General features: G+C 41.1%; 1 protein-coding gene across 1 annotated transcript in view; it reads left to right on the top strand.

Moving 5' to 3' along the window:
• The window catches only part of CA10 (carbonic anhydrase 10), a 176,743-nt gene that overhangs the window by 52,064 nt on the left and 97,190 nt on the right, over nt 1-27,489 (top strand). The window lies entirely within an intron of this gene.

Here is a 27,489-nt window from a genome sequence, read left to right as displayed (position 1 = left end):
GGTTTGTATTATTAGCTACACAAGTGCAAATCTTCAATAATTTTCCTAATGTAGACAGGCTCAGAGCAGTGAGGACAGTTCTGGTGGCTCACAGTGCCATTATTCTGGTGAATTTAGCATATCCCATTTTTGACAAATGTTCACTAAACTAAACCTTCATTCAGATCCTTCTTTAATACCGGAAACCCTTCCTCTTCCAATGCACTGCCATTGAAATACTACTTCTCTTATCTATTCTGCTTCCCACTGCTTGGGTTGTCTCAGCATTTTTAGTAGATAACTCGCTAATTAGCTCCCTGAATCAGAGAAATTCTTCTAACTATGGCTTCTAGAAACTGCAGGCATTAATAAAATAGCGTATTCAGTACATTTTCTGGTTTTAAAAGTGCAATCCTAATGGTTGAGGTCAGTGACAGATCATCCATTAAAATTAAGCATGCTGTTCAGGAAAACTCGACCCATCCAGATGTGGAACGTCTTGGAGTGTCCAGTGGAAATATTCCAGAATAGAGGAGAAAAAGCAGAGGTGAGAGGAGGAATCCATGGCCTAGTTTACAGCACATCTGGGTGGGTTAAGGGAAAAAGGACAGAAGGGAGATAGTGCAAAGAAATGCAGAGAGAAGAAAGGAGAGAGTAGATGGTCATCAGATAAATACAGAGAAATGTGTTTTCATTTTTTTGTTAGTTTGCCAAATTATTTTTTTTAATGGAGCTGATCTGCTCACCTAAATGAAGAAGAATTAGGGCCGTCTCTTAAGAGAGGAGATTGGCTGATAAAGGTGATTTCTTGTACAGCTTTTATGCATATATATCTATTCTGCTCCGCCTATACTTATATAGGTGGGACAGAATATATATATATTTAGCCTTTACAAGAGACCATCCTTATAAGCCAAAATCCTATTACCTTCAGTAAATGCAAGTTTGCACTAATCAAGTCATTTGAGGCTTTGCAAATGTAATTCCATTGTAGTGAAACCACAGTTGAAGATGGTCATAAAATACATTTAATAGTTCACTGCAGGGAGCTGCTATTCAGCTGTGGCTTTGATTCTTTTGCTGCCCTCTCCACCTTGAATCAAGGCCAGAGGAGCAACGCCACTCCACAAAAGTCATACCATTCTGTTATGGGCAATGTAATCTTTAAAACTGTTGGCTTGCAAGTAGGAAAATGTAAAGAAGATTTCTTGAAAAAGTCATACCTCTGTGAAAATATCAAGAGAGTTAGGAAAACCAATGAGCAAAGTTATGTTCCCTTCCTTTCTCCCACCTCCCCCAACACTAACACCCTTCCACCCACCCCAGTGAACCTCAGATACCCAGCACTTTCAGTAAAGATTAATGGGAGGAATATTTCCTACCGCCGCCTACTGGGGGATCTCCCTCTCAAAATATCCCAGCATTATAGTTGTTGATGACAACATCAATGGTGTTAATTTAGTCTATCAGAAGGTATATACTAAATATCAGGCTCTGATGGGACCTGTTCAATTCCAAGATTTGCAGCCCCATGCAGGCTACCATGTAAATCCAACACCCTTTGGCACAGAAATGGGGCTGTTTTTAATTCACAGGAAAGGGTCTTCTCCCCATCTCTTGTCCTTTTCAGGGTTGGGACACTGATACCAGTCAGCTCTGTGTTTTTGGGGAACCAGGGTGTAGTGTCTGGCCTGTCTGACTCATGAGGGACACCCCCATACACACCTCCCCCGGTCTCTGCTTGAACCAAGACTCATCAGAGAAAGGCTTGCAGAGAGCAGTGAAGGGCGTTGGGAGACACACCTAGACCTCTCCTAATAAGGGTGACAAGATTAAGAAATCTCTATTTGCATACAGAATAGAGAACAGAGACAACTCTCCTAGCCTCATCTGCATGAAAGGTGGGACAGGGATTCATCTCATTAGCATACAGAATGGTGAACAGAGAACCGCACTGAACTCTGGGACCAGAAAAGCAGGGGAGCACTGCATCATGGGAATCTCTGTTCCAGATGTTAATGAACCTATGCCTGCCCACACCCAGCTCAGCAGTTATCAGACCAATTCTAGTAATGAATCCTGGATTCTGAATACTGAAGCAGCCTAGTTGCATTGTAAGCTCCCTGGGAGAAAACACCACCCATAGGCAAGAGTGATCAGCTCCTATTGTCTAGCCTAAAAAAACCCTTAAGTTATCAGTTTATCAAATCAAGTTTTCTCCCTTGAACCATTGTTGTTTCTCTACAAAAACCCCTACCTATGTTCAAGTAAGTGTTCTGATGCTTAGATCCAAACTATGCATCAGTTCCACTGGGACTCCATCTTCTCCTGACTGATCGTGCTGGGGGCTCCACTTGTCTCCAGCACTCAGGACCCTGAGCTACCACCATCACCTGGGAACCCCAGCCAGTTCCAGCCTCATGGAGTCGGTGAGATCCCCCTCTTTCTCTCTCTCTGTTTTCCTTTTTACCTTAGGTATTAACCTTTAATAATGTATGTTATATTGGTTTAGTCCTCCTTGTGTAGTTATCACTATTATTCAATAAATAACTTTTATGGTTAAGCTGGTTGCTTCTCTCTCTCTTGCTGAACTTTACTCTTTTGTGTTTTTAGCTTCCCCCATTTACTCTGCACTAACGCTTCTTTTACCTAAGCTGAAGATCCCTGCAGCGCCCAAAATACTGTGGGTTTGCTCATCAAGCAGGTTACTACCAGTACAATTGTGATGTGAGAATGGGGATAGGGACATGCTGAATCTGGGACACATAAGGGGGGGCAGCTTGAAAGTGCTGCTTGGCCCAGCCCATTGAGTCCAGGGACATATAAAGGGGTCCGCTTGAAAGTGCTGATTGACCCGGTCCGCTCAGACTTGCTGTGTGTGTGTGTGTGTGTGTGTGTGTGTGTGTGTGTGTGTGTGTGTGTGTGTGTGTGTGTGTGTGTGTGTGTGTGTGTGTGTGTGTGTGTTCATCCGGTGCTGGAGGAACCCAGCCCTAGGGAACCTAGGTTCTGCAGGATAGCTCCATTGGGAGGGGACTTGCATAAGGGAGAAGTAGAGCTCCATATGAAAACACACATGACACAAGCACTACATTGATAGAATTACAGAACCCCCCACCTCCCCCCAGAAGACTAACCCAAATAAATGAGTGTACCCCAAAGTAACGGGCAAATCTGGTAACAACACTCAACTGTTATCTTGTAATTACATTATCACTACAAATAGGACTCTGCCCCCAGCTGCTAAGACAGACCACCCAGGTGCTGCTAACTTGGAGCTGAGCTACCATGTCCTCCCTGCAAACCTTGCAGCCGGTTCTTGCTCCCCGATATTATGTCTAAATAGAGGATTATTGGCTCCCACATCTTAGAAGGGGGCACCATCCAAATAAGAGTCAAGGGCAATAACAGAGAATCCTCTTGTGTTACTCCTAGCTGAAAGGGTGGAAGTTCTCTTTGCTCATATAAAGTCCTTCCATGTCCTCTCTGCTGCCATTGGTCTGTGAGTGCTTCCCCAACCCTCTTGTCATCGCTGCTAAGACTATACCAGCATGGTCAACTGAAAAAGCTGTCCTATTGCAGCACACAATTCCTCTCGACCCAGTTGAGCAACTCTATGCCTTTCTTCCCAACCATACTGTTGAACCACATCAAGGTTATATCTGTGGGGAAGGATGCTGTTGCCACAATCCATAAATCAGAGCATCCCATGATGGCTGGGCCCCAAGAAACGTACCTGATTCCACACAAAGCCTTAACTGAGATCCTTGCAGATGACTCACTACCCCCTGTGTAGGCCTGGCACATAATGAAATGGCAGGTCCCTGGATTGAGAAGGATCTGCCACTTCAGTTCTGTCCTGTCACACCCATGGGAAAAGCTATAAAATCAAAGCCATGAGGTTACATATAAACAAGTGCCCCATCACAAGGGATGGAGGAGGAGGATAGGTGAGTACTGGGAAGGAAGAGAGAGCTCAGGATTGTTGGATACTTCACAGGGTGCAGCAGAAAGAGGCCTGCTTCTACCAATCACCACCTTTTATGGGTGGCACTGCAGCCCACTGGTCAGTCTTAGCACTTCTTAGGATATATCTACACTGCACAGTTAAACCAGGCTCTTACCTGGGTTTTAACCTTAATTCTCCTGCTCTCCACACAGAAAAATCTCTGACATGTGTTTGGATGTGTTTCAAGCCTTGGTTAGCTGCCTGGGTGTGTGTGTGTGTGTGTGTGTTTTAGACCCTGCATTCTGGTTTAACTGTGGCTAGAAAACCCACCCATTTTGCAGTGAGGGTTCAGGCAAAATCACTCAGGTGCTAATAGCCCCCCAATTCTCTTACCACAGTTTCCCCTGAAGGACAGACAAGTTCACCGATAATTCATACAGTTGACTGGGAAAGGATCCATAAAGTGCCTCCGCAGAAAGAATCATGCGGTAGGCCTCCAGACACATGAGCAATTGCAGAATCAGTGGGGACACAGTAGCATGGTGCGGCTTGGGGGGATGCTCACACCTGGTCTAGGCTAACCTGGGTGCCAATCACCTGGATTACCTGCGTGGCGTGGGCTACTCATATGGGGTGCTGCTATTGGCTGAGGCGCATTGCTATGCCATCCAGAACTTAGCCCACCCTTCTGGCCCTACCCCGCAATACAACACTAGCTGAGCCCTCACTTCTGTATATTTGGGGAGTAATTCCTTGTAGCATAATGAACAACAGAATTCATTGGATTTCTGTATGTGTTGGAAGGGAGACTGTCAACAGCCTGATTCATCCATCAGCCTGCCATACAAATTGTCGTATTTTCTGAATGGAGCAGAAGGTGTGAAATCTTTAGCTACTGCTGCCCTTCCAATTATATCTGAAAATGTGTCAGCCCTTTCATGATGTGTTCTCCAAATATCTACAGAGGTGTTTACAAAGGCACACTGCATTTCAAAACAGTGGTTTGAAGAGCTGTTTGCCACTCCTTCTGCCTGCAGCATCAGTTATTTTATCAGTGATATATATTTTTATCACTGCAGCCTCAGAAATGTAATATATTCTGCCACATTATTATGCAGCACATGCTTATACAGGGATGTTGTCCTGTAGGTTTGTACAGGCGGAATATTTGCATATATTCACAGAGATTAGTATTAAAATAAAAGCCATAAAAAAACCACAACAATTACACTGGTCTACGGTTTTTGAGAAGTCGTCTGCTTCAAAGATAAAATGTGCTATTTACTCTATTTTGATGTGCTGAATTCAAATATGACAATTAAAACAACTGATTGGCTACTGTTTCTAAGATATTTAAGTTTTTTCACATTTTATGTCTATGTATATTGTGTAGATAGTAGAGTTTTAATCATAAATTGTAAACCTAGGTCTTTTCATGTGTTTATGGTTGCTTTACATGATGATATTTCACCTGTTCTGTTTATGTAACACTTGAAAAATCAGCAAAAGGGTTCTATAAATAAAATTTATTATGAAACAAAAGGCAAAAAACTATTATGTACATAGTTTAGTCCTATTCAGTGTCTACTCGGCGCTTCTTGGCTTGTCTCTTGTATTCATTAAATGGAGCATCTCTTGTCACTGTCCAGCAATAGTCTGCAAGCATTGATGGGCTCCATTTGCCCTGATAGCGTTTCTCCATTGTTGCAACGTCCTGGTGAAATCGCTCGCCATGCTTGTCGCTCACTGCTCTGCAGTTCGGTGGAAAAAAATCTAGATGAGAGTGCAAAAAATGTATCTTTAGTGACATGTTGCAACCAAGGCTTTGTATGCCTTGAGGAGGTTTTCCACCAACAACCTGTAGTTGTCTGCCTTGTTGTTTCCGAGAAAATTTATTGCCACTAACTGGAAGGCTTTCCATGCCACGCAGTGCGTGGTCAAATGCATCATCTCAAAGAAGTTCACGAATCTGAGGACCAACAAAGACACCTTCCTTTATCTTAGCTTCACTTAACCTTGGAAATTTTCCACGGAGGTACTTGAAAGCTGCTTGTGTTTTGTCAATGGCCTTGACAAAGTTCTTCATCAGACCCAGCTTGATGTGTAAGGGTGGTAACAAAATCTTCCTTGATTCAACAAGTGGTGGATGCTGAACACTTTTCCTCCCAGGCTCCAATGGCTGTTGGAGTGGCAATTCATATCATGTTTGACACAATACCAGCTTCAGATTGCATCATTTATTGTTTTGCCTAAAAAGCAAGTACTGTCCAAACCCAGTCATAGATTTATTCATAGATCCAGTCAAAGATGTATTTTAGTAATTTCTGGTTTAAATTGAGATCCCTTCCCTTTATAACTCACTTTTCCTCCGCCATTCTCAAGTCAAGGGTCATATAGCATATCTTGAAAACCCAATAGCATATCTTGAAAACTAGAGCCAATCAACAATTTTAAGCATCATTTTCGTTTTCAGTGTCCCAGAATTAGTTAGTTTGACTACGTTTATTTCAGAAGCATTTTGGCTGTAGAGCAGTGTATTGGGCTAAATTATTATCTCAGTTATTGTATTGATGTAAATCCATCGTAGCTTAATTGGCAGTGATCTGATGTGTTTAAAAACAAAAAGAGAGTGGAATAGTTATGTCCCCAAAGCATTACACTAAAGGTCAAATCCTGCTCTCATTCATATTAGTGTTAATCTGGAGTAAATCCAGTGAAAACAAAGGATTTACTCCCTGTTTTATATTGCTGTAAGTAAAAGCAGAATTTTGCCCTGTGATGGAGCCCTGCGAGCCCAAGTCCATTGACTTGGGCTCTGAGATTCAGTGCCATGGGTTTTTCTTTGCAGTGTGGACATACCATAAGTGATCAGCTAAGGGTCGGGTTGCCCTGTTCTGAACACACGTGACTGGCTAGGGGTGGTGAAGCAAGAGGAAAAGCCAGCAAAGGTTCTCTTCATTGAGTTTTCCCTGGTCCGTCTGTCATGGAATATACAGGAGGGCTTGACCCCCAAGCTCTGTGGAATTGCAACGCTTGGGAGTGGGTGGATCTGAGGTTTTATTTCAGGGCCATCTGTAATGGGAACTGCATTTCCAGCCAGTTGGAATTACCATCATGGTCTAATCATCTTCAACACGTGCCCCGAGTCCCTGGAATTGGAGGTGTTTCAGCTTCCTGCAAAGGTTTAAACAGAGCCAAATAATCAATCCCCACCTTTGTCACCACCTCCTCCTCATCCCGAAAATGCAAAGCAAACTAGATCAGGAAGCCCAGTAAAGCAGCAACAGCTCTGTCTTTCCAAAATAAATAAAGCTGCATTATTTCCAGGCGGCTCCCGCTCCGCTGTATTGTAAAACATGAGCATCCAAGCAGTAATACTGTCACCTTGGCTTTGCTATGGCGAACAATGCCAGCGCCTGATGCCAGCTCTTTTTGTATCCCATGAAAGGGAGGTGGCGGGGGAAGCATATGTGTACTGAGTGTGTTTGTTGCTTTCAGACCTGCTGATATACTCGGAGTCAGAGTTGGCTGTATAGTTTCATGGGGAGGAGAAAAACTCTAGGGTCGGGAAGTTTTGTTTGGAAATAAATTGTTGATGAAGCAGGAGGTTTTGAGCTAATTACAGTTTGATAAGTAGCTATAAGAGTGTTTTGTCTGTCTGAATCCATCATTTTTTTCCTCTGTGAGGCATGTCCCATGGTTTAGAAAATGGCCCAACTCAAAATGTTGGATCTAAATATCCCAAAACTCTGGAGGAGTTTGGATAATAATACTAGTACTTAGTTCTTATATAGCACTTTTTTATCAGTAGATCTCAAAGTGCTTTTCAAAGGAGGCCAGTATTATTATCCCCAAATTACAGATGGGGGAAACTGAGACATAGAACCGGAAGTGACTTGGTCATGGCCACCCAGCAAACCAGTAGCAGAGCCAGAAATGGAACCCAGGTTTCCTGAGACTTAATCCAGTGCCTGTGCAGTAGGCCACAGAATCAAGCTATGTAGCATTAATTAATACAAAGTTTTTGTTGGCTTCTAGTTTAACAAGGACTTTTTTGTTTCTGAGGGTTGGGTTTTATTTCTTTGTTTTGGTTCATTTTTGTCCTTGAGGTTCTTTCTTCAGCATATCTGAGTAAAGAATGCTGGAATACTTCAGTGGAAGGAGGTTCAACTTCAATGAATACAGTGCTAGAGTTCCCTCACAAGTTTCATGCTAGATCAAAAATTTTAGGCCTGAGAACAGCAGACCAGCTTTCTATTTTTATTTACTAATATAGAGATGTGCAATAATAATTAATCTCGTATTCTACCAGGAAATAATCCATTATGCAAGAAAAGAATAAAAATGTGAGTGTTTTGTGAGGGTCAGTGAGACAGATGTGACACTGTATAAAATCGCTTTATCTACTAGTGAAACCGGTCAGTGCAAGCGTGTACCTAGCAGTGCAGAAATTCCACAGCAGTATATTAGCTTTGCAAAAGAATCTTTTCTGCCATTTGTTCATTTTTAATGCCTGACTAGTAAACCTCACTGGCAGAATGAATAATTACCACCATTCTGGTTTTGTGTTTATTTCCTTACAGTCCCAATCTATTCTGCAACATCGATATGAGATTCAAGCACATATAATAAATTAGACTAGCTGCCACAGCAGTGTTCTTACTGCTACACATTTGCATCAGTTGACACTAGATAAATTGCAAAAAAAAAAAAAAAAAAAAAAAAAACATGGAGGAAAAATGCATGCATTAAAACCATGGGGTGTTTTAAAAACTTTCTGAGGCCCAGAAGTTTGATTCAAATGCTGATTTAGATCCCAAGTCAAATTAAAATGTGAACTGTCTACATTATGCCATCAGAACGCCTCCGAGCACCACTGTTCAGTTTCTGGTTCTACCACGCTTCCCAGCAGCTCTGCAAACGGGAGTAATTTGGCCCTGAATGTGTATTGCAACATAAAGTTCAAGTTACCCTTGGGCAAAGTTATGGAGACAAGATGGCAGATTCTATGCCCAGCAGAATATCCTTACTCAAAGGAGTGATATAGAAAAGGTTATCCTGCCTCAGGTAACAATCCCAGCAAATAGAAATGTCTTCTCTTTTTGGGTAGGCAACTTGAGTATTTCCTTGGGTGAATTCTGCAGGCTGTTAATTATGGCGAGGCAGTAAAAGTGTGTAAGGGAAGACCAGAGCTATGATCCTGAGTTGTATAAGTGCCATATAACCAGAAGTTATGGGAAGAAATTAAAAGAAAATTGAGGCTGAATATCAGGGAAAACTTTCTGATAGTGAGATCTGCTAGGCTGTGAAAGAATTCCCCAAGGGGGAGTAGTGGAAACTATCACCTGATATACTTAAAACATAACTGGATAAAGCAATTGCTATTGAATATACTATAAGGAACAGCCCTGCGTTGGCTTAGATCTGATCCTGCTATCCTTGTGTATCCAAAACTTTCCTCTTCAGTGAGAGTATTAAATGTACAAAGAGTGCAGGATTGGGGCCTTGATACATGACCCCTATTTTCCACCTTCCCCCCCACAAATGAAAATATTTTACACCATTTTTAAATAAATCAGAAAATCCCAGAGTTTGGTCAATTAAAATGATTAATTGCTTTGTTCTCATGTCAGATTATCATTAACTAAAGCAAGTGCCCACAGCTAGGCTGGTACATGTGGTTGCCCTCTATATATTTATTTGTCAATTAGAAATTTGCTCTCTGCTCCTTTATTCACAGTCCCTGGTAAGCAGAACACAGACCTGTTAACAGGTGATGAACTTTTGAACCCAGGATGTTTGAGTGGGTTTTAAATTAGGCTAAGCAAGCTCACCTGTCCCCAGTATTATTTATTGCATATATTTGTTTTTACTAGCAACATTCTGAAAAGTGCATGTTTCCATCCTGATGTGCGTACATTTCTTTAAAGTCCATTTCTTGTAGATCTAGTCTAAATACCATATGATGTGACAGTTCCTACTGTGGCTTTATTTGTATTGCCAAATACAAATGTGTAGTTTGTGGGTATTACTGCTGACCTGCAGCTCTGGTAGTTTTTTTTTATCCCTCTGTCTTTTTAATGATTACATGTATCTTTCCTCTAAATGCTTATTGTGCTTTTTGCTGGGGCTGTCTCTCATTCCAAGTGAAGTGCTCATTGACTTCCAGAGTGGTGACCAGTGCATAAGGAGGAAACAGGATTTGATTATTTAAATCATATGGACATATATATGATACTATGTATGCAGTCAAATCAGAAAAACATACACAGCTGGATTCTCACACTGGTACAAATTATAAGTACCTCCATGGAAATCAGTGGAATTATACAAGTGCAAACCCCAATGTAAGTGACAGCAAAATCAGATGTATTGATTCTATACTAAAAAGAGACACTGAGAATTTAAAAATCACATTCCAGTCTGAAAAATGTCTACCTATAATTGTTTCAAGTAAAGCCAAAGGTAACTACAACTAAAAAAGGATGACAGTTTTTTTCTAATTTGTTTTCTTTATGCCTTTGACAACATTTTGCTTGTAATCAATTTCACTCTTTCCCCTGTATATTCAACTAGCTTCCTGTTTAGTTTGTGTGGGTCTTTCCCACAGCAACAAGAGAGAAAAGCAATTGTAAAAATAGGGCAATGTGAGTATAATACCACACAATTTGGCAGGGGACTCAGGAGATGTTTCAATACCTGAAACTGTTTTGAAACTTATCTTATGAAATGTCAGCTTTCAAGGTGGTGATGCTGTTTTACAGGTTAGACTCTGCTTTGTCAAACCAGCATCAATCTGGGCTAACTCCACTGACCTTGTTCTAGACTTACGCTACTATAACTGAGATCATGGTCTGACCCCTGTATCCTAAATGAACCATGAAAACAATTGAAACAGAACAAATTTGTGAGCAGTTTTCCCAAGTCCATGCTTTTCTTCACCCATATTTGACTTCTAAACTTTATTATTCTATTATTTATCTAACTCCAGAAATGTGCACAGTGCTGTACAATAGGATGATTGTTCCAGGCAAATAACAGGCTCCTGCTTTCAGAGCTCACTGCATGGGCATGACTGGAGACAATACAGTGCAGAACAAATACAGCATGACATATGGTCATTTTAGCAGAGTGCTGCACAGATAGAATGCTTTTCTGAGCCTTATTTGTGGGCTGGTGGGTGCTTGTGTTACTATACAGATTCTGTTTTTAAATCCTGACACAGAAACATCTATGATGGCATCATGGAACTGGGTGAAAGGTGGTGTGTTTTTTTTTTTTTAATGATCTGGGTTCTATTTATTAATAAATTGTATGTTACTGCTGAATATCAATGCAACCCAGATGAGGACACACTGTTTCCTTTAGTTTCCCTGGGGGTATCCCAAGAAAAAGGAGGATTGCAGTGGGATTCATCTGATTATATTTGTGTGGTTTAAGAGATTTTTCAATTTTATCTATTTATAAAATTACTTGGAGCTGAGGATTAAAGAGGAAGGTTTAATGCAGGAAAGCTGATTTAAGACTGAGGATCTTTCTTAGCAGCATCCATTTAAAGTTAATCTTTGATCATCTGTGAAGCTGATTACCTAACATATAAAACCTATAAAAAATCCTCTTTTATTATGCAACAGAAAATTTTTTGTTCTTCCAAATTCAGTTGATCACACCAGCAAATTCATGAAATCTATTAATGAAGTACAGTCATAAATATTACACTGAAATACAGCCAGCCTAGGGAGAAAGCAAAAAAAAAGAGAGAGAGAGAGATTGTGGGATTGCATCATTGTTGCTCTCAATAGTGAAATAGGATCATGGGATCTTAGAGTGAGAGATGGAAGGGAACTGTAAGATCATCAAGTCCATCGCCTTGTAAGGAATGGATATAGTCCATCCAACAGAGGATATATCAGTGGATACGCTTGATCTTAGCCAAAAGACTTACCATTTAAATATGCTTGGAACAGAGCATGCTAGTGCTCCCCGGCTGGCTTGTGTAGCACTGCCACAGATTCATTGCTACCTGTACCGGAGCCAGCTACGTTAAAGCTAGCATGGGTATGTTTGCATGAACTAAAGTCGCAGCACATGATTGCAATGCGCTATGTGTGCAATCTTTTAAAAGCATAGCTGCTATAGGTGCCGTTTTGAGGTTTTTTCGTGTGGTTCTCTTGACCATTGTTGTCCCTTGGAATCGCACTCAGTTTGAGGGGTTCCGCAGCAAGCTGGAGAAGCCCTCGCACCTTACAGACTCAGACTTGATAAAAATTGAGTTAATCTAATCCATGGATCAGGAGACAGCGTCCCAGAGTCTCACCCATGGTCCATCTGTCATCGTCGTCTCCTTCATAGAGCTGGATCCCCACTAGACTCCTGCACGAGGGCTTCCGTGAGTTTAAGTGGCAGGGAAGAAGAGAGAGAAAATTAGGTGACGGTAGCTCTCCTGTCCACCCAGTCCTCCTGCAAGCTAGTTCTACAGGTTTTAGCTCACCTTGTCTCACACAGAGTGGGGTGGGAGTAGTGAGATCCCAAATACTGTGTGGTGGAGGCCAGGTTGTCACTACCTGTACACATTAGTGTTTATGGAGAAAGTACCATTGTTGCCATTTTACAGAGGGACACAGAGATGTTAAGAGACTTGCCCAAAGCTATGGGGCAACTCTGTAAATTAATTGCAGAGGGAGGAATAGAACCCACATCCCAAGCAATGCCCTGTACATTTCATCTTTTAATATTCGCATACTAAAGAGAAACTGCCTTCACTACAGCTAAGCCAAGTTGTATAGAAACCCCAGAATTCTTGGCAGGGCCCCACCTATCGTACTTCAGGAACACATGTTAGACAACCACCATCCTTTTTATAGCAACAGCCAACAAGCAACTCAGTCAAGTGGGTGACCTAAAGATTGTTCAGTAAAATATTAGGCTGCTGTCTTAACTTGCAGCAAACTGACGCTTTCCCTGGCTAACTGGATGGGAGGTGGGATGTTGTTCATGATCGTAACTTATTTTCTTTTGGAAAAGACTCTTCTCCAAAGTAAAATGATTGATAGTTTGTCATCAATGGGAAGTAGACCACAGGGGCACATGTTGGTTTGGTATCAAGTTGGATCTTCCTAGCGCTGACCTTTTCATTTTCCACCTGCTAGCAACTGGTTTTTGTGGCTGTAGGGACAAATTGAGCCACCCGGTGATGCAACTGGGTTGGACACTGAGGAGCTCTGCAGGGTTGGACCAGAAGGAATCCTCATACCACCCCTAGCCCACTGCGTGGCTGCTGATTACTTTTATCTGGATTATCTCAGACCAACAGTATCCCAAAATGCCCCAACATAGCCCTGTTGTGTGGGAAGGAGCAAAGGCTCCATACATGCTAGGGGGCTCAAACTCTGGCCTTGCGGGCTGCCAGCAAGGTTTTGTACATGTGTACTTACACACACCCCTACCTCTAGCTTCTTCCCTTAAACAATAGAGCCACAATAATTCCACTTTCAAGGGACAACTGCCACAGCCAAAGTGGTTGGAGGTGGATTTGTCCCATAATGATTAATGTGATTACTTTGTGTCAGGAGGAATTTCCAACATTGCTCTTTGATACCTGCAGTCAGCCACGTGTTCGTGTGAGCTCATCGTGGTTATCTGCCTATGTATTCAATGCTTCCTTATGAAATACCCACACTGTACGTGGTTGCTGCTGTGTAAGAGAATCATGACAAAAACCTCTTTCCCTGAATAAATCTCCATTAGCGATTTGCTCTGTCAAGGTGTCATTTCACATGTCCTCATAATATCTTGGCAGGGATCCATGTCAAGAATTCACTTTTGGCAGGGATTTCTAATCAGACAGATTTATTTAGGAAAAATGGATAGAGCTCTAAAAAGAGGAGACTGTGATGAGGGGTGTGGTGCTTAGTTACAATCGAGTACTGTTAAGAGCTACCTCTCTGGGGACAGACAGCGCACACAATCTGCTGTAGAAGAGAAGATGTAGCAATACCAGTTGAAGAAAATAGTGATAAATTGTTGAAAGAAAACATTTTCAAAGCCTGACAAATCCAACTGGAACTTAAACAATGATTTAAAAAAATTAAATTTAAAAAATCATGACACCTCCCATCATCTATGGAAAGTAGGTATTGTCCCCATTTTACAGAAGAATAAACTGAGTCATGTAAAAGTTAAATGAGTTGCTTGTTCGTGGATCTGAACTCTACACCAAAGCCTCTTCCTGTTTATCTTCATATTTACTCTGTTTTCCATGGGAAAAACCATAAACACATCTTTTTAATTGAAGAGTAAAAGAAAACAGTACTGCCCATTGTCCTTGTAACCCTAGTTATTTCCAGTCACTATTCGATCTGTAGTGAGGAGCTTGATATTAGCAATCCTGTTGTGTCCCTCCTCAGTCCATACACACACTGACGTCAGTGGGAAGTTTGGTGGGTGATGGGACAAGGACTTACCTTTCAGCAGGAAACACAATTTGTGTCATGGTAATGGGGAGAGACAACTCTGTCAGTTAACCCAAAGCAGATCAGCAAATTACAATGACTCAGAGCCAGGTCCTGACATGCTTATTTCTTACATTCATTAATTTGTCTGATGAAGGACCAAACAAGAACTGGGTCCCAATGCTGTTCTCCACTTCCTGGAGTAGGAGGTAACAAAAGCTTATGGTTCTGGCAAGGGGAGGTATGGGAAGGGAAAGAATTTGTGCAATGTTTTCCCACAGCCCTGCAGACGCCCCTTTGAAGAAATCCACATCTTCAGCTGGGGAGGAGTAAGTGGGGCTACAGACCCAGATTATGGATGGGCAGAGTCTGCAGGAACTTGTGTATGTTTTCTTCCCTTTCCATGGACCTTTTAAGCCACTCTTTGTTCTGGGGGACGTGTTGGTTGGGAGAGCTTCAGGCAACACAGCTCTTGCAGGAGCCGTGCTGTCAAGGACCAGAGCCAGGAGCTGGGAGCCAGTGCAGAAGCCAAAGTATTCTGCATGGATGCCCCTTGCCTCGGGTGAGGCAAAGGAGATTGGGGGGAACGGAGCCCTCACTCTTTTCTGTGAGAAGAGGATGGCCGAAACCCTGCACATCCCCAGAGGAGAACTGAGAGAAAATTCTACAACTGCAAACCTGCAGCATTTCCACACTCTATTGCCAATTATTCTCAGGAAGTGGTAGGGGGCACAGGGCTGAGTCTAATGACCTCAGGATCAAGCCCAATATTAATAAGAACTGAGATTTGCTTCTCAGTGTTTGAATGACTCGGTGTCAGACATTTCCCTGATGTGTAATGCATTAAAGAAAAAAGATCCTAGGCACATCTGAAACAGGTTTGGTTTTGTTCAAATAAATAAATCAGTCGTTTTTTTTTAATTCTCTTGCCATACGTCCACCTCTCCCCTCAAAAAAAAAAATACGATTAACAGTTCAAAGTGCCAGCTGGAAGTGAATTTGGAAAGGTCTTGAGTTGTTAGGAAAGCTGATGGCACATCCTCTTTCTATATCTTCAAAGCCCTTTATCTGCGGTTTTTACATACAAAATGAGACATAATACACAAAATCCCAGGCTTATACTTACTTTAGCTGAAAAAAATCTTGCTTCTCACAAATCAAGACTTTACATTATCTAGACATGAAACCTTTTCAGCTGATTACGAGCGTATCTGTATTACACTGCAATAAGGGGTTTGTTGTGCCTTCTGCCACACAGGCCCATTGCACATGAGATTTATGTTTTATGTCTATACTATAAGCCCTCCAGCTTGAAATGAAGGGGCAGGTCTAGTTAGTTTTATATTGGGGGAGGCAGAGAAAAGCGCACATGAAAAAAATTAAGTATTTTGGGGTGTAGACGTGCCCTTGGTTGCTCGTGATACAAATTCACTGGAGACCGCTCTTTCAAACATCCGTGCCCTTTTATTTCCTTGTATTTTCCCACCACCACTTATATACCGCTTTATACAGTTTGCTGTCAGGCAGGTAGCCCCTTGGGGAACAGCTTGCTCTTACAACTAGCTGGGAGCAACAGGTCCTCACTTTCCTGTTCCTCCCCTTCTCCTTCCTTCCTGCTAGCTTTATAGGCCTTCCCCCATCAAGCTCACAGGTGTCTCTCTTTTAGGGCTTTCATCAGCCACAGCCTTTCAGCTCCAATCCCTTCCCCTTACTGGGAGCTGAGCTAGCAGGCTCTGAGCTAACGGGCTGAGTCAGTGCCTTTTGGCCAGCACCCTGTTACATGGGGATATAAAAATGATTCTAGGTTCGAGGTATTCCTGGTTAGAAATGTGTCATGGGCAGTTCTGTATTACCACTGGCAAAAGGTTTTCTTGTTTTCTGTGATGCAGCTGTTCAGACAATTCAGGATGTAGAAGCACTTTGCTTACTAGGCGCATATTTGGTGGCACAGAGAATCTTTCTGAAGGACAGGGATCCACCCATGCAGACCCCAGGTGAAATGAATGGGGCTCTGCCTTGATGTAAGGTTCCAGCCAGGCCCAAGCCAATGGCAGGATTGGGCCTCGGTGTGCCGTATATAGTACATAATCCACGGTAAACCCAGAAAGGGAGCAGTTTCCAAATGGAAGCTTAGTGTCATATCTTCTGAACATGAATGCTTTGGTTCAGTAAGTGACTGATGCTGTTTGTTCTTTGTTTCTATACAATTTAGGCAGCTTGGCTTTGGTAAGTATTACATTGAATTTCAGTGGCTTTGTAAGAATTATTTTTTGTCATAAAAATGCTACTGAATACATCAAGTCCCTGGAACAGCCATAGCTATAATACATTGTCACTAAAAATAAGGGATTTTTATGTTTTCAAAATGATTTGGGCTGTTTAAAAGCTCACATTTTAAACAGCCCAAATAATACAATTTTAGTACCTTAAAGCAATAAAATAATCTCATTTACAGTAATTAAAATACATTAGGCTGATTAAAAATGCTCCACTGTAATTTTATTTAATGGCTAGCAGCTTTATTGCTCTGTCGGTATCAGTGCAAATTGAGAAGGGTGTGCTCTATGCCAGTCAAATAGGCATGTTATTTGAATAGGAAGTTGGAAATGAAAAAGGTGCATTATAATTTATTTTTATGAACGACAGTTTTTTCACTGTTGTATTTGTTTGGAGAGCGAAGCAGACTTTCAAGGATGGAAGTAACATGCTTGTTTGAGCCTCAGAGTACTGGCAGTATAAGTGTGCTGTGACCCGCAGCTCAAGGAAGACTCCCAACAATGGTACCTAACCTGAAACAAAACAACCAAAAGATTCAGTAAAGACTAAGTTAGCCAAATACAGTCCTGGTATAACTCTGCTGATGTCAATGGAGTTTCAGCGTGGATGAATTTAGCTGACTGTCTTCTAACTACTCCACCACCCCATGCCAGGATGTTAAGTAGATTAGCAGCAAATTTTTCTAAAACACCTAAGTCCCATTTTCAAAAGAGATCTATAGTCGGGGTTTTAAAGGTATTTGGGCACCTAACTCTGCTTGATTTCAGTGGAAGTTGGATACCTAGTATCTTTAACAATCTGGCATTTCGGAGCCAGTGTTATTGAAAGTCAATGGAAATTAGCCTAAGTGTCTAAGTCCCTTTTGAAAATGGGATGTTAGCTCCTGCTTCACTTAGATGTCTGAAAATATTGCCCTAAAACACCAACTCATTGCAAGTGAATATGACTAGTCATACTTATGTACACGTGTGTGTGTGTGTGTGTTAGTATGTACCGAGTATGTGTGTAACCTGACTAGTTGTGATCACTAAAGAAGTGATGGCACTTTCAAGAAAAGGAGGGCTGTTAACTCTTGTGTCCTAGACAATTCTAATTTTGATGTTCATATTCTGCTGATATAAATTCCTTCTGTAACTTAAAGCACAGAAGTTATTTTTCTCTCCTCGTTGCTGTTGTGTAGTGTTATTGGAGCAGAATAACTACAGCGTTCCACCACAGAGGACCAAATTCTGTTATATTACACCCTTGCAGCAACCTCATCAAAGCAGTAGGATTACAAGGATATAAGACTAGAATTTGGCCTACCATCTAATAAAGTACTTTAGGATCTGTCTAGAGGAAAGATGGCAAAAGTAAGGTTTTTTTAATTACCTAGGTGTTAGCTGTTAGCTGTACTACTTATTCTCTCCTGTGTCTCAAAGTCATTTATCAGATGAATAAAGTTGTTCATCATGAGTGATTTCAAAATTCATTAGTAACAACCAATATGATGTTTTCCTAGGTTTGGTATGTAGCTGTTCTTCACTGTCACAAATACTGTCTTAAAAGCTAAGCATCTTACAATATAGGTCACTGGTTGCTTTAAGCTTATGTTTACACTGAGGACAAAGGAAAGCACTGTGTACCATTTTTTACCTTATGAATTTGAAGCATATTGAATATAAATCATTCTCATGCATCATATGCCACTTTTAAAAACCAAAATATGCATTAAAAAGATTTATTCAATCTTAAGGCTGCCTTCTAGCATCAAAGATCAATGTGTAGTCTGATTAAGTTGTGCTCTATAGATTTCTGCAGTCAAGTTCATCAAAGAACCCATTTCTCTTCCTCTAATGATGCTGAACCTAAAGTTCTTCTCTGAAGTACTTTAATTTTCACTTGGTCATTACAAGAAGACAGTGACTTAATGAACTGCAAATAGGAGAAGAAAGTAACATAAATCATTTTTGCATCCTTTTTTTGTGGTATTAGCCTAGCTGTTCTTTCATCATTATAATGCCTCCAGTGATTTCTTCCTGTATGATGGTGAAAATTAAATTATGCTGCATTTTCTGTAATTCAATGCACCAATAAAAATATAAAATCATTACAATAAATAATCAAGACAGATTAATGTTAGGAAAGTATGATATTATTTTACATTGTGCTAAAATAACTGTTGCACAGATGATTCCTGTTGGGATAAATAGTCACTAGACATTTATCATAAATAATCAGTCTGAAATTTGTAAACTCTTCTTCAATGAAAGGGCTTGTTCTTGTCATTCTTTCATGGTTTTTTCTTTGTCCTCCATAAAACAATTGCCTTTAAAAATATAAGCTAATGGTTTCATGCTTTGAACACATTTCTGCTTCATGTAATTGAAAGTAACATTGGATACTAATTTAAGACAGTTTTCCTCTAGTGATTTTTTTTTTTTTTGATAAGCATTATGCTTAATTTTGTATAACTATTAAAAAACATACTGTCACAATTCAGGGCAACTGCACCTATATTCCCCCTCTATGATGCACTAAGGCTCCCCAGACATCAATTCTTCTGGGCAGAGACATGCATCTCTCTCCCTCCTGACAGGGATATTTCCAGGCTACTCAGTTCCCTGCCTACACTGTGAATTCCCCAGCAAGTGAGACTGCCTAAGCAGGCCAGCTTTCCCTTCTCCTAGAGGCTATAATAGTGTAATTGTCCTCAGTTAAGGTACCACACAGCTCTTCCTAAGCAAGCACATTTATTCTTAAGATAAAAGCTTTACTGAGAAAACATATTAAAAACAATGAGAACCTGTACACATGCTAATTGGCTTACCAGAGATCACCCCATCTCCACACGGGCTCTTGTTTTTGTCAGTCCTTCCAACCCTTCTCTAATAATTGGGGCCCTTCCCTTGGACAGAAGGTCCTGTCTATTGTTTGGATCAGAAAGTAGGGCCTGGGTCAGTTTAAACTTAGGCTATTTATCCAATAGACCATTCTTAGTCTGTTGGCCTCTGGAGAATCCAACTGAACTAGTATAGGTGAATCTCTCCAGGTGCTGGCACCTCTTGCCTAATCACCTTTGAATCTGTCTAATCACTCCCCACTGTTCTTAGTTCCTGGAGGGGCTGTTGTCATCCCTCCCCCCATGGAATTAAATACAATCACTAGCCCACAATGATGCATAAACTTAGTACAGTAAGATCTCCCAAAGATATTGCTGGAAATCACCATATCTGTCACACATACTACTAATATATTTTACCATAGGTAGAATGGTAAATCAGCTGTGAGAAGAGTAAAACTCCCAAGGATTAAAAAAAAAAAAAGTACTATACATCAAATGACTATTGCAAAGTAAACTGATGGGGCCAAATTCATCCCTGGGATAATTCCATTGAGTTTTGTGCGGTTGCGTCAAATTTAGTTCATCACATGTATAATTTGGGAACAAGAAGTGAGACTGGCAAATGATTTGTCTTTTTTTCACCATGACAAGCTATGGACAGTCGGATATACTGTCAGAGCTGATATAGATAGATATAGTAAATGGACTTCCAGAATTAATGTTTGAACTTACTCTTCTAAATTCTTATTTATGTGACTTTGGGTAAAAAAACAATTGAAAATTGAAGTGACTTAGGAGCCTGAGTTCCATTTTCAAAAGTAACTAGGCACCTAACTCCCATTGACCTTCAGTGAGACTTTAGCCCAGATCCTCAGAGGTGTTAGGTGCCTAACTCTGATTTATTTCAATAGGAATAAAGCACTTATATGAGTTAGATGTAGCTATGTCTAAGAACATTTAAAAATTGGGGCGATAGGCACTTTTGAAAATTCCACTTGGCACCTATTTGCATCTTTAGGCGCCTAAAGTCCTTTAAAAATCCGACTTTACAGTGCTTTTGTAAATGGGACTTATGCTTCTAAGTCCCTGAGACATTTCTTAAATTTTTACCCTTAAGCTTTATGGGGCTTACTTTGGTCTTGATAAATGCATGCAATTCACATTAATGCAGATGCGGAAAGGAAAAAAGGTGACTATTTTACAGTTATGCTACCATACAAATTTACATTGCTGCCAAAGAATGCTCTTAGCTAAAGGAATATTGTCAAGATTGGTACAGAAGATCTAACTCTTGGCCTACACATACCATGACTGTGACCTCACCTTGAAAATCTATGCTTTCACCTATACCTCTTATGATTCGGAATGATGCTGGACTTACCAAGAATAAGCACACTGGTGCTTGGGCTCTCTAAAGGAGTGTGCCTATAACATAGTTTTTGTCCTACCATTGTCATACTGTATTTACTGTTTAAAATATACACCTCTACCCTGATATAACGCGACTGGATATAACACGAATTCGGATATAACGTGGTAAAGCAGCGCTCCGGGGGGTGGGGGGGCAAGGCTGCGCACTCTGATGGATCAAAGCAAGTTCGATATAATGTGGTTTCACCTATAACGCGGTAAGATTTTTTTGGCTCCCGAGGACAGCGTTATATCAAGGTAGAGGTGTATGTATATACTTTAGAGTGTAACAACCTCCAGATGCTGCACTGTTTGTTTTTTGGTCTGCCAGTCTTAATGTCCTTTGGAATTTCCTTCTTCCTCACCTCAGAATTTGTGGTTGCAGCTTTCACGTGCTAGCAGTTAGGGGCCAAGTCTGGTTTGCCTTACTTACATGAGTAATGCCACTTCCTGCAAGCAGAGCCAGACTTAGCTTGAGGCTTGCATTAAGAACTTAATCTAAAGACACTTTTTCTTCTGTATTAAAAATTGTATTTGATTTTAAGAGTTCTTTTTCTATTTACATATTAAGCTATATGAATGGACTGGACCCCTCATTAAGTCCTTAGTTAGGCAGAACTTTCACTGACTTTAAATGGAGCTGTGACTGAGTGACAGCTTCAAGATTTGATCCTATGAAATCATATTTTAAGAAACAAAATCTAGAGTCCCCAAGATACTTAGATTTCCAATGTCTGCTCCAACCTGCGCTTGTAGTCGTTGAAAAAGCAACATCTCCAATAAAGCTGCTGAGCTCAAAAACCAGGATTTGAGAAAGGAAAATGTATATTTTCTAGTCACACCCAGGTTTTGAAGAAAATGGGGTTAGGAAGACATCAAAAAACCCCTTTCATTTATGGCTTTGAAACACAATTTTGGCTACAGAGATGAAAAGCTGGTTCAGTTAACCCTCTGTACCAACTAGTCTTCTCAGTTTGGAACTTGATCAGTTTTGCAGCAGACGTTGGGGGAAACTGATAGATTATCTAGGATCAGCACAGGGAATCCCTGAAAACTGGTCTGGTTGAAGGCAGGACACATTTTAGAAAGCGAACGTCAGCAGAGTCCCTTTAATTTAGCAAGAGTCACTTCTGGGATGCTCATCAAGGGTTCATTGTGCTGAGTTTGAGACCAGTAGCAAAGCAATCCCTTCAAATAATGCAGGATCATGTCTCAGAACCAGAGGGGAAAAGAGACAAAGAGACAAATAATTACTACTTGAAAGTATGCAGTTAGTAACAGTAGAAGTTGTGAATGTATAAACTTTCCAAAAACAGTGGTTTCCAGTAATACATTGTATTTAAAAGTAATGAACAAGTGCTGTGGTCACCCTTTAAACCCTTCCTGTTTTATCTTGGATAATTGGATAGTGTTACTAAATTATAGGCCTTGTCCAGTGGTCATTGAAATCAATAAGAGCCTTTGCTTGACTTCAGTGACACCGAATCAGTCCTATTTGCCATATTCCCTAGGTTTAGGACATGGAGTACTTGCACTTTCTGAGGTAACGTTATCAAGTTATCTAAGATAATTGAAAAGTTTTTATGAGGGATCCCTGTATGCAGAAAAGAAACACAAAGTAACAGATAGCAAATTATCCCAGCAAAGGAATAAACACACATTCATGGTCATTCCTGACTATAGTATGATTTTTTTTATCATTGATGAAAATGCAACACTGTGAATCACAGCATGAAGATATAGTGTATTTTCTTGTTCATATGCCTGTATAATTTAACATCTATGTATTGTAGCATAATATGCCAGATTCTCAGGCCCAGTTCTATTATTCTTATTTATTATTTGTATTGTCCTATAGCTTAGGGAGTCCCAGTTGTGGATCAGGACCCCCCTTGTGCTAGGTGTGGCACAAATACAGACCAAAAAAAAGAGACTTCATCCCAAAGAGTTTACAGTCTATGTTCTGTGTCCTTTGCGTTCCTTAGACAGTGGAGAGCAGGTAGTCTGGCCACAGCTCACCAGTTGAGAATCCCATGATGGAAAGGAATTTTAATCCAGCATCAAGCTGGCAGAGTTGACTCCTTCACCAATCTAACTCTAGTGGGGAAGAGGCAGAGCCAAACTTCACTCTCCTGGCACTATTCAGTTGGTCTCTGAGGGATCATGACCAGGTTTCGTAAGTTAGAGCAGCCCTTAAGTTGCTCTAACTTCTGTCAGAGCCAGAGCAGCCTGAGAATCAGGGAGCTGTAACTGGCTACTTTACTCCCTTGACTTGCACCAAGAGCATCTCATCACAGATGAGAATCTGATCCCCTTTCTGTTCTTTTCTACTCCTATGTTGTCACATCCGTTCACATCAAATACTTTTGTACTGGCGAATAGCTGTTAGGTTATAGAAACCCCATGAAATAGCCATCTGTCAAAGTATTTAAAAGCTTCATGCTCTCATTTGTAAGCTCATATTGTGTTAAACATAAAATCATTTTTATCACTGGGAATAATATTGCCAGTTTCCTTCATTGTGTCCTTATTGGCTTTATTTCTATAACCTCTCCTTGAATTTATAAAAAAAAAATTGTTTAACAAGATTAAAGTGTGTATTTTCTGTATCAGTGAAGTGAGTTATTGCTCGTTTCCAATCTGCAATGCCACTCGCAGACAATTGGGTCTAGATACAACTCTGTGTTCTGGAAAGGCATCTAATGCATTGCACTTATGTATAATGAACGTTTATAGCCACTGAGGGCTGTAAACTTTAAAAAATAATAATTATATCCCTTAAAAAATTAAAGGGAAAAGCTGCAGGGTGTTGCAGATTAATGTTCCAAAATTGCCACATCCATTCTTGGGCAGCACTGTTTGAATAATGTAAATATTTTCAGCGCAGGCATTTTGTTACTAAAAACTGAAATCAGTGACTAAACAAGTCTATACAGATATTTTTGGATCCTTTTCTGCAAATTAAGAGGTTTCTTAACTTGGCAGAGCTATACTTCTGTTGATCAGAACAGCATTTTCTTGCAGCACTAAAGTTCCACTAATACCATCAGGGGGTAAATTTCCACAGCAGTAGCTTGAAATTATGTGCATAAGCCCTGTACAGTGCTTTGCAGATAGGATCCCTGGTGGTTTTTAGCATTCATTATTAAACACACACAAACCCTCAAGTTACTGAGCAACTCTGAACCTGAAGGGGGTAAATCTTAAATGGTTGACTGATAAGCCATACAACTTACATGCCGATTGCATAGCTTAGTGTGCTTTAACCTGTTTTATGTATTGATTTGCTTATTCATTTATTTTATAAAAATGATTTTATTTCAATAGCTCCCCTGGGAGCCACTGTATAATATTAGGTATCAGCAACACAGTCCCAGAAATGCATCTTTAAATATAATGTATAATGTATGTAACAAAAGTAAGGTTACAGAACCTTCGGGTTCAGCTTTATCAAATCTCTACTGAATGTGCCTTAAAGCAGCTCTTTATCGGATTTCACAGATACAAAGGGCCAAATCCGGCTCCTCTTGAAGTCATTGGGAGTGTGGCCTGATTACTGGCTGGGATGAAGAGGGAAAGAAGAATTCTACCCTCAGTTACTTATGTGCAGTCCCAAGGCAATGGGGTTCCATGGTGTAGCTGAAGGCAGAATTCGGTCAAATAGATCCAGCAAGAACTTGATTTTATATGATTCTGTTGTGAATTTAGTGAAAAAGATAATATTCCTTGTAGCTGCTGTACCCTTTAGGGCAGGGGTCTCAAACACGCGGTGGAGTTATTTCCTGCGGTCTGTCAAGCTCCCCTCACCTCCCCGAGCGTGCTGCATCCCTGCTCCTCCGCCAACCTCCCTGCGCTTCCCGCCGCCAAACAGCTGTTTGGTAGCGCTTAGGACTTTCCAGGAGGGAGGGGGTAGGAGCGGGGACGCAGTGCGCTCAGGGGAGGAGGCGGGGATTTGGGGAAAAGGTTGGAATAGGAGCAGGGAGAGGGCGGACTTGGGGCAGGGACTTTGGGGAAGGGGTGGGAAGAGGCAGAGCAGGGGTGGGGCCTCATGGTAGGGGTGGAGTGGGTTTTTTTTGCAGGCACAAATCAACACAGCTTCCCATTACAACACACATTTGCCCACCCTCACTCATATTTACCATAAACTTGAGTGGCTACGTGACAAGTCCTTTGCTAGTAAGCATATATTGGGCTACTGTGACAATGCAATAAGTCAGTAGAAAAATCACTGTAAGATGCTATACAATTTAAGGGTGTAGAAAAAAGATATATGAGAAACAGTACGTGACCCTGTAATTAAAAGATTACATGATAACATATAGTCTCAAAGGGGCAGAGAAAAAGTTGGCTGTGCAACCCTAATTTTGGCACGTGTGCTTAACTGTGCAGTCTTAACATTCTCTTAGTGTCGTTTTTTGTATGGAATGTGGTACAATTCGCAAGCAACATTGAGATTGGTTTCGTCTCAGGATATCAAGCCTAATATTGATGCTCTGGTTGATGCAAAACACTGCCAGCTAAGTGGCCAAAAATTAAATGACTGTCAAAATTAGCACTGACTTTTTGCATTACAGTTTTAAAAAAGTTAAGACATTGACTTTTAATAGCATACTATATTACTCTTCATTTTTTTCATTTTTGACTATACTTTTCTATCATTGTATGAAAAGGTTTCAGTGATGTGGCCCTCAGCCAATGTCCTCATGTGGCCCTCATGGTGATTTGAGTTTGAGATCCCTGCTTTAGGGCCTCAATTCTGCAATCTCTTGCACACATGAATAACTTTGCACATGTGCGTAAATGCTCTTTGCTCAACAAAACTGCTCATACTCTTAAAGATAAACTTGTATGTGTTTGCTGGATGGGTGTCTAATTCCCTTGCTTCAGTCTATGTGTGCTTTAAAGTGAGGTTCGTCTCTGAATAGTGACTGTAAAAATGGCATTGTAAGGTTCCAGACTTACTGTCTCACACTGGTTCCATATCAGTTTCAATTAATCTACCAATATAAAGATATTTTTTTAATCGAACCATAGGCGCCAACTTTCCGCAGCGTCAGTGGGTGCTCACGCCCCCCCAGCCCCATTCCAACCCCTTCCCCAAAGTCCCCGCCCCAACTCCGCCCCCTCCCTGTCCCTATTGGACCCCTTCCCCAAATCCCGGCCCCGCCTCTTCCCCGAGCGCACCGCGTTCCTCTTCCCCCCCAGCCACGTGAAACAGCTGTTTCACGGCGCAAGCACTGTGAGCTAGGGGGAAAAAGCGGGCACGCGGTGCACTCAGGGGAGGAGGCGGAGCGGAGGTGGAGATGAGCTGGGGTGGGGCGGGAAGCTGCCGGTGGGTGCTGAGCACCCACCAATTTTTCCCTGTGGGTGCTCCAGCCCTGAAGCACCCACAGAGTCAACGCCTATGATTCTAACTGCCACTCCTGGAGACTTAACATGGGTTGTGACAGTCGAGCTGGTTTCTTGCCTTTTCATACATAGCAACCAGTAATATAAATATACTGCAGAACACACACAATTACTTCTCTGCCACTGAACTAAGAGCTAACAATGTTGTGTGGCTATAACACAGGTTATAATTTCAAGAAAATGAGTTGCACATGTGTAACTGAAGATATAGTATCTTTAGTATTTGTAATTATGTGGAAGGAAAAAAAGAATCCACCTGGAGTCTTGGATCCCAAATTGGGTGTTCAGGGCTGGCACTTATTAAAAACTTCTTTTTATTTGTAGACTGAACAAATCTTAGCTGAAGTTAGTAAGATGCAATGAGTACAGAACTCCAAGCAGTCTAATGTGATTTTTTATAAATGTTAAGATTTGTAAGGGGTGCTTGTGTCTTCTCTGTGTTGTATAAATTTAAATAAATAAAATGTACTTTTACCGTCACATTTCAGAGCACCATCTCACTTTACGGCCCTGTCAATATGTGCAAAGCAGAGCTATGGGGAACTGTTCAGAAAATACCTAACTAGGGTCCTCAGGGAAGGGAACAAACCTCCATTTATGCTTGTGTGTTTTCCCCAATCCCCATCAGTATGACTCCTATAGGAGCCAACCTGCCAGACATTCTGCATCAATGAAAGAAAAAAAAAACAAACAAAAAAAAACGACCCTCCCAGCCTGTAGGAGATGTGGGTGCAGAGTTTGCATTAGTTGCTGCTTCAACTTAGGCATGGAAATCCTGTCTGAAATCAGACAGTAATGGAAATCTTCACCTCCAAAAAGCAACAACTGCTCTCATAAGAATTCCAGACTAAGAGGAATGAAATAGCATATTTTCTCTATGAGGTAGATGCAGAATTGTTTCCAAATAAAATGCTTTTCAAAGATTTCCCACAAGGCATCAGCAGCTTCTTACTACAACGTATTCACAAACTGCCTCTGGGAGCACAATAAATAAAGGCATCTGTTCCATCTCTCTGCAGGTCCATGTGAATGAGCACATTAAAAGGTGCTCGAGCACTGAGAGAGGTACCTGCAGGATGTTGAACAGTTGACTATTGTTTCTGGTCTTATTGAGTTAGTCGGGACAATTTCAAAGGAACCGAATGGAGTTAAGTGCCCTCTTCTTAATTGAAATTCAATGGGAGCTGAGTTAC

Source organism: Trachemys scripta, chromosome 14 (assembly GCF_013100865.1).
Source record: "Trachemys scripta elegans isolate TJP31775 chromosome 14, CAS_Tse_1.0, whole genome shotgun sequence".
Classification (NCBI taxonomy): Eukaryota; Metazoa; Chordata; order Testudines; family Emydidae; genus Trachemys; species Trachemys scripta.
This window is presented reverse-complemented; position numbering and strand designations above follow the sequence as displayed.